This window comes from Melospiza melodia, unplaced genomic scaffold (genome assembly GCF_035770615.1).
Source record: "Melospiza melodia melodia isolate bMelMel2 unplaced genomic scaffold, bMelMel2.pri scaffold_32, whole genome shotgun sequence".
NCBI classification, from domain to species: Eukaryota; Metazoa; Chordata; class Aves; order Passeriformes; family Passerellidae; genus Melospiza; species Melospiza melodia.
This window is the reverse complement of record NW_026948638.1, coordinates 9,851,934-9,859,190: the sequence shown is the minus strand read 5'-3', so window position 1 is coordinate 9,859,190 and position 7,257 is coordinate 9,851,934. Positions and strand designations below refer to the sequence as shown.

General features: G+C 54.2%; 1 pseudogene; it reads left to right on the top strand.

The window, feature by feature from the left end:
• Positions 1-210: 210 nt before the first annotated feature.
• On the top strand, positions 211-6,621 carry LOC134434138 (thrombopoietin receptor-like; annotated as a pseudogene).
• The last annotated feature ends 636 nt before the right edge of the window (positions 6,622-7,257 follow it).

Sequence of the window (7,257 nt, the reverse complement as noted above, 5' to 3'; positions counted from 1 at the left end):
TGAATGGGACCCAGCCAGGTGTTGGATGGTGAAGAGTCCCTTCTCCTTCAGCTCCCTGAAAGGCAGAAGATTGATTTTTCTCTCCACCAAGGCAGCACCCTCTGAAATGAGCAGCACTGGGACAGGTACATAGAGGTGTCAGGGATGGGCAGGGGCGATTGGAGTCTCCAGTTGCTCCTCAGTTTGGCCCCTCTCCTGCAGAGGCTGGTCCAGGCCAACACTTGGGTGGTGCTCCGGGGCCTGGAGCCAGGGGTGAGGTACCACATCCAGCTGTGCAGCAAGCCCGACGGTACCTCCATGGACGGCGTCTGGGGGCCCTGGGCACAGGCTCTGGCTGCAGAGACCCCCCACTCCTCCGGTGAGCAGCCATCCCCTCTGCAGGGTGCTGGCAGCAACAGCAGGGAGGCACCCACGCCTGGGGCTGCAGGGGTGGGGGTCCTGTTGTAGCAAGGTGTGAGTCCCAAGTTTTGGGGGGCCAAGGGGAAGCAGCCCCCTCCCTGTCCTGGCTCTCCCTGCCCAGGAGACATCGGGCTGTGCTGCAGAACCCCTTACCTGCGGCACGTGCGCTGCGAGTGGAGCTGGGACCCCGCAGAGCCCCACAGCTCCTACCACCTCTTCTACCGGCCACCTCCGAGCGGGGCTGGCACAAGGTAAGGGGCATGGCAGGCAGGTGGCACCCATGCAGGCACATCCCAGGGACCACTGGTCCTGCTGTGTCCCAATATCCCACACTGGGCCCCTTGCCCATGCCCTGCTCTGTCCTGCCCTTCCACCACCGATCTCATACCCCCTCACCACATTGCACCTCCAACTACAAGCAGCAGTAGCTTTCCTGGGGAAGAGCAGGAGGAATGCTGGCTGTGGGTATGCTTTGGTGAGACTGACTGACTCCCCACTCCTCTCACAGGGAAGATGCATGGCAACAGCGCGAGGAGGTGAGCTGGGGGACACAGGGCACCTATGCCTGCACTTTCCAGCCCAAGGCTGGCAGTGCCATCTCTGTCCTGGTGAATGTCACCAGGACCCACATGCTGCCCACACTCAGCTACTTTAAGGAGCCCTTTTGGCTGCACCAGGCTGGTGAGTCCCAGTGCCACCACAGCCCCTGCCTGGCTCACAGGGGACACAGTGTCCCATGTCCTGTTTCACAGGAGCGACAAATGCCTATCCCCAACACCAGCACTGCTCACAGATGCCCCACAGCTTGTGCAGGCAACAGTGTCGCAGGGCCGGCTGAGCCTGCAGTGGCTGCCACCCCTGGAGCTGCCTGCAGAGCAGCTGGACTACCAGGTCCGCTATTGTGGTAGTTAGGGAAGAGGCGCTGCGGAAGTTGTCGCGATGTTACGGAAAGCCAGGACCCTCTGTTTCCCGTAGATAAGACCCTCTGTTACTCATAGATAAGAAACTAGCATAGGAATGTGGCCCCACTAACAGTAAAGTCAGCAACTTTCCACTCCTTACCCAGTACTTTTCCATTCCCTACTAACCATAGATAAGAAGTACAAACCCCTTTTTGACGTAGAGACCCCTTAGACTATAAGACCCCATGAGAAGAAGTAATAAACGCCTTTTGACCGTCCACCACATTGGTGTCTGCGTATGTCATTGGCCCGAACGGCCCTGGAGAGTGGGCCGTCGAGCTGTTCCTCAGAACCAGGTTGCCTGCCTTGATCCAGAAGGCAACACACTATGCCATGGAGAACAGCCATGACTGGAAGGCAAGGCCTGCCCAGGAAACCCCGAGCAGCGCTGCCCCCCCTCCGCTGCTGACACACGGCAGGCGCGGGGTTGGGCCAAGCGGGACCCGCCTCTTGGTGCCAGCCCACAGCAGCCATGCCTCCAGCTCGGCTCTGCCCCGCAGGTCCTGCAGGTTCCGCGAGCAGGGAGGAAAGAGGTCCTGGAGCTGCGGCCAGACTCCCGCTATCCCGCGCAGGTGCGGGCCCAGCCCAGCGGGTCGTGGTACCGGGGCAGCTGGAGCGCCCGGCCCAAACCCGTTGTGGTTGATGCCGTGGCCGATGCGGGTAAGGGGCAGGGCTGGAGGCTGCGGCCGCAGGAGCCACACGGCTGACGGCAAGAGGCGGACAGTGCTGGAAATGGGGAGGGGGGCACGGGGCAGGGGCCTGCGAGGGGCTCAGAGATGCTGGCTCTGGGAAAGGCTACAGTTCCGGCATTCCTCCTCCGATGCAGGCTGGCTCATCCCCAGTGTTACGGTGGTGCCGTTGCTCTTCTCAGCAGCGCTCCTGGGGCTGTGCTGCACCTTCCCCTCCCTCTACAGGTAAGGGCAGTGCCGGGGGGCAGGCGGGGGGGTCCAGCACCAAGCCTGGGCACCTTGCACGGGGCATTAGGGCACCTCAAGTCTGAGGGTAAATTCGATGCCCCTTCCTCCGTACCCAGCAACGTGAAGCATAAACTCTGGCCGCCCGTTCCTGACCTGCACCATGCTCTGGGCAGCTTCCTCCAGGAAAGCAGCAAGCACAGCCAGGTGAGTGGGTGGGCAGGGCGGCTCAGCTGTTCCCGGGGGCAGCTGAAAGGGCAGCCCCTACCCCGTCCACTCCGTGTCCCCCCAGGTCAGCGCCTTCGACAAGCAGCCGCAGGAGGCCGTCCTGCCCTGCCTGCTGGAGGTGCTTCCCGGCCTGCGGCGTGAGGCGGGCCCGCCGCCAGAGCATGCTGGGGGCCGCCTGTCCAGCACCGACATGGCCAACCAGTCCTGCCTGCTCATGAGTGGCTGGGAGCCTTGCCCAGGCTGCACATCTGTAGCCATGGGGCTCTGGGCTCCCTGCCACGCTGCCCTACCGGCTGCTGCTCAGGCAGGAGGAGGTGGGCTGTGCTCCTGACAGCCACCCACCTCCTTGCCAGCATGAGGGGCAGAGCTCTGAGCACTGGGGCTGGCAAGCTGCTGTTCGCCCAGCTGAGCCTTGCTGGCACAGCTGTATGCTAGGATGAGTGTGGGCAGGACTGTCAGCTGACAGTTTTACATCCTGTGAGCATTTTTGTATCTTCCCCTTATCTCTGGACTCTGGAATTGTTGCACTAGACCCAAGTGCACACAGTCCCTAACCAACTTGGTGGCAGGGAGGAAAATATAAGTTAGTTGTGACTGGGTGGCATGAGACCTCAGAGTCCTACTTGTCTGGTGGGTGTGATGTGGATGAGTGTTGGGTTTGCTCCCGTGAAAGCTCTAATACAGGCTGTATAATAGCTGTAAGACAATATTTTCATATGTGAATACAGGTAAATCTGGATCCAAAATTCAAAGCACCCCCACAAAGGCTGGGGGGGATCGCTACATTCCCAACCGCAACACTATGCAGATGGAGATGGCAAATTTCCTCCTAACCAAAGAGAATGACCCTGCTGAGGATTCCCCTACCAAGAAGGGTGAGCATGTTGCTAAGTTACAATTACTTCAACAACCGCTACTCCTTCCTGCCCCTTTACAGAGCAGTAAACTATAGGTTCTATCAAGTTGGCACGCTGGACTGATGAGTCCCAGCCATCACTACTTGCAGCTCTGGGCTTCAGGAGCCTAGGATGAGACTGAAGCTGTAGAGACTGCCATGCACTCTAAGCCCATGCTGCTTCTGGTAGCAAAATTTAGCTTTTGACTAATGAGGCTTTAAAATGTAGCAGGCAACAAAAACACAAAGCTGTAAGCCTATGCAAAGTGAAACTGCTGGTGGTAGCTGTTCTAGGACAATGTCTCCACAGGGAACACTTCTGGAATGTTTTACACTGTGTTCTGAAATCTGTTTATGAAGCATTTGGTCGCTTTGTGGCTGTGGCTTTTCCCACTGGCAATGACACTGAATTTGCCATTGTGTAAAAATGTCAGCAGGACAATGTATGAAAGTCTGAGGAAAAACTGCTTTGACATGCCTCTGTGTGACTGACCCTTGCAGCACAGTCAAACATCTTCAGATTCTAAGAGAAGGGGACTTAGGTGTCTGTTTAAATTGCAGTGTGGGAATTGCTTTAAATGCATTGCACTGAGGGTGATTTGTCTCTGCAGGAGCAACAGAAAGCCTGGGCAGTGCATCTGAATGGTTTTGATGTAGAAGAGGCAAAGATCCTCCACCTTAGTGGAAAACCACAGAATGCTCCAGAAGGTGTGATACAGAGTCTGTGTGAGCTGAATCAGCAGCAGAGATCAGGTCAGGGGAACAGCCACACAGAGGCTCTGTGTGTGGTCACAGGAGAAATCAACTGGTTTCTGAGAGCTGTACAGGCTGGAGTCTCATTTCGTACGGTTCCTGAGGTCGAGGGAGGGCATAACAGTTACAGTGAATTTATTTAGGAGAGGTGCTATGACTGCCAGTTGGTCACCTGTTACAGGGCTTGCAAGGGTCTTCAGGGTGGAGAGAGAGACGAGAATCTTGACCTCATGTTCAGAAGGCTGGATTTATTATTTTATGCTATATATTACATTATTACTATGCTAAAAGAAATAGAAGGAAAGTTCTCAGAAGCTAGCTAAGCTAAGAATAGAAGAAGAATGAATAAACAAAGGGCTGTGTCTCAGCAGAGGGTGAGACCCAGCTCTGCTGTGAGTGGTCAGTAAACCCAAACATTCACCCGAGACCAATCACGCATCCACCTGTTGCATTCCACAGCAGCATATAACCATTTGTTTACATTTTGTTGCTGAGGCCACAGCTTCTCAGAAGGGAGAAAAATCCTAAAGAAAGGATTTTTATGAAAAGATGTCGGTGACATTTCACCTATACTGCAGGTTCCAAACCTTCATGAAGTTTGTAAGAGCATCAAACCCTCTGCTGTGCATTTTCTAGCTTAAACTGCAACTAAATATAATGGGATTCAAAAACCCAAGTGTTTGTTAAATTTGTTTCCATGAATGACGAAATTGTAGCTCACCCCTGTTCAGCAGTTCATACTGCCAGTGGTTTTAGTGCACTGCAGGCTTGTGAGTGTTTCTCTTAGGACTTCATTTTCACTCCAAGGGATTCCTAGGTGGGTGAGCAGCACTCAGCTGGAAGGAAACTAACTCAGGTTAACTAACCTGTTCCCCTGCACACAGGCTATCAGAATAACCTGAAAGTGCTCTACAGTCAGAAAATGGCACCTGGATTCAGCAGGAAGAATAGCAGAAATATTCCCTCAAAGCCAGAACGGGTCTTGGATGCACCAGAGACGTTCAACGACTACTGTAAGTAGGCTACAGGACTGAGTGCTGGGCATCCAGAACATTTTGCACTGGATTGCTGTTCCTAGGACAGTGTAACTGGGCTATCTGTATTATTTTGTGTACCCAGGCTAGCACAGACCACTTCTGGAGTGTCCCTGTGTGGCCTTACAGGGAAAGTGGTCTAGGGCACTGTGTAGGTGCCTTGGAGCAGGGTACCTGGCCCCAGCAGCTGGGCATAGTGACACTCAGAAGGCTGCCCCTCACCTGCACGTGTGTGTGCGCACATGTGCACCCGCACCTGCTGCATCAGCACGGGTGAAGGGCATGCTCTCTAGCCAAGCATGGTGTGACCTGCATTGCTCTTTCAAAGTGTAGATCTGAATCTCATAGACTGAAGCTCCCAGAACTTCCTGGCAGTGGTTCTGGATGACACTGTTTATCTGTGGAATCACACTACTAGGGAGATTATCCCCCTGCTGCAGATGGAGCATCCAGATGTTTATATTTCCTCTGTGTCATGGATTAAAGATGGAGACTACCTTGCTGTTGGCACAAGTAGTGCTGAGGTTCAGGTGAATGCAGGAGTAAACTAGAGGTGTTTTCTAGGGATTGACAGAACTGGGGACAAAACCTTGCCTGGCAGAGGAAGGATGCCATGCACCTGACTTGTCTTCCCTGGTGTGGGGTGGAACTGCCCAGTGTGCAAGGCAGGGTTTGGTTTGGGGGTTTTCTGATAAGTAGCGTTACCTTCTGTGCTATAGTCATGAGATACACACTTTCTCTGTTCCCTTACTGAGAAAGCTGAATGCCAGAGCCTGTGCAGTGAGGTTCCTAGGGCATAGAAACAGGCTTGGGTTTCTGCTGAAGAACTTTTTGCTTTGCCTCTCCAGCTATGGGACGTTGAGCAGCAGAAACATCTCCAAACCATGACCAGCCATTGTGCCTGTGTGGGAACCCTCAGCTGGAACAGCTGCATCCTCTCCAGGTAAAGCAGTGGGTCAAGGGCAGTTTCCAGTTGTTGCAAACTCCTATCCATCAATCTATGTTTGGCATGGGTTACGGATGGCAGAGAGAAGTTTGTCCTGGCTTGGGATTCTTACTCAGCCTTATCTGTTGGGGCTGTGAGGAGAAGTCCTCTTTCCTGTATTGCAATTTGTGCTGAAGTTGTAAAGAGCTTGTGTGGGTGTTTCACTCACATCAACAGACCTGTGTTGCTGGTAACACTGGTTGAAACCCAGTGGCAGCTATAGCAGTCTTGCAACAACAAAAATGGATTTGGGTGAAAATGTGCAGCTTCACCCTGCAAGCCTTCTCTTCTCTCTGCAGTGGTGCACGGACTGGGCACATCCATCACCACGATGTCCGAGTGGCTGAGCATCACGTGGCCGCCCTTGCTGGCCACACACACGAGGTGTGCGGACTCAAATGGTCTCTGGATGGCCGCTACCTGGCCAGTGGAGGCAATGACAGTCTTGTAAATGTCTGGCCATGCACACAATGTGGGGATGGAGATTTTGCTCCTGTGCAGACCTTCACTCAGCACCAGGGTGCTGTCAAGGTGAGCACAGAGCTGCCACGGGCAGATATGTGTGTGCAAGGCAGGTATGCAGCACTGGCTGGGTGCAGGTTGTCTCTTGTATGTTTTAAAATGAACTCTCCTCTCTCAGGCTGTGGCGTGGTGCCCATGGCAGATGAATGTTCTAGCCACTGGAGGTGGCACTAGAGACAGACATATCTGCATCTGGAACGTGTGTTCTGGCGCCTGCCTCAGTGCTGTTGATACCCGTTCCCATGTGAGAGCTGAACATCAGCTTGGAGACAAACACCTTCTGGCAGCACACCTACACAGAGCTGCTGGCTCCTCAGGCCCAGAGGCACAGGGAAGGAGGGGGACCATGCTCACCTCCGAGTGGTGAGCATCAGCACATGCACCTTGTCTCACCTGTGTTACTGCCTCTTTGCAGGTCTCTTCTGTCCTATGGTCAACAAACTACAAGGAGCTCATTTCAGCCCATGGCTTTGCACAGAATCAGCTGGTTATATGGAAGTATCCAAGAATGAACAAGGTTGCAGAGCTGCAAGGTAGGTGGACAGGGCCTGGGTGGTGGTGGGGG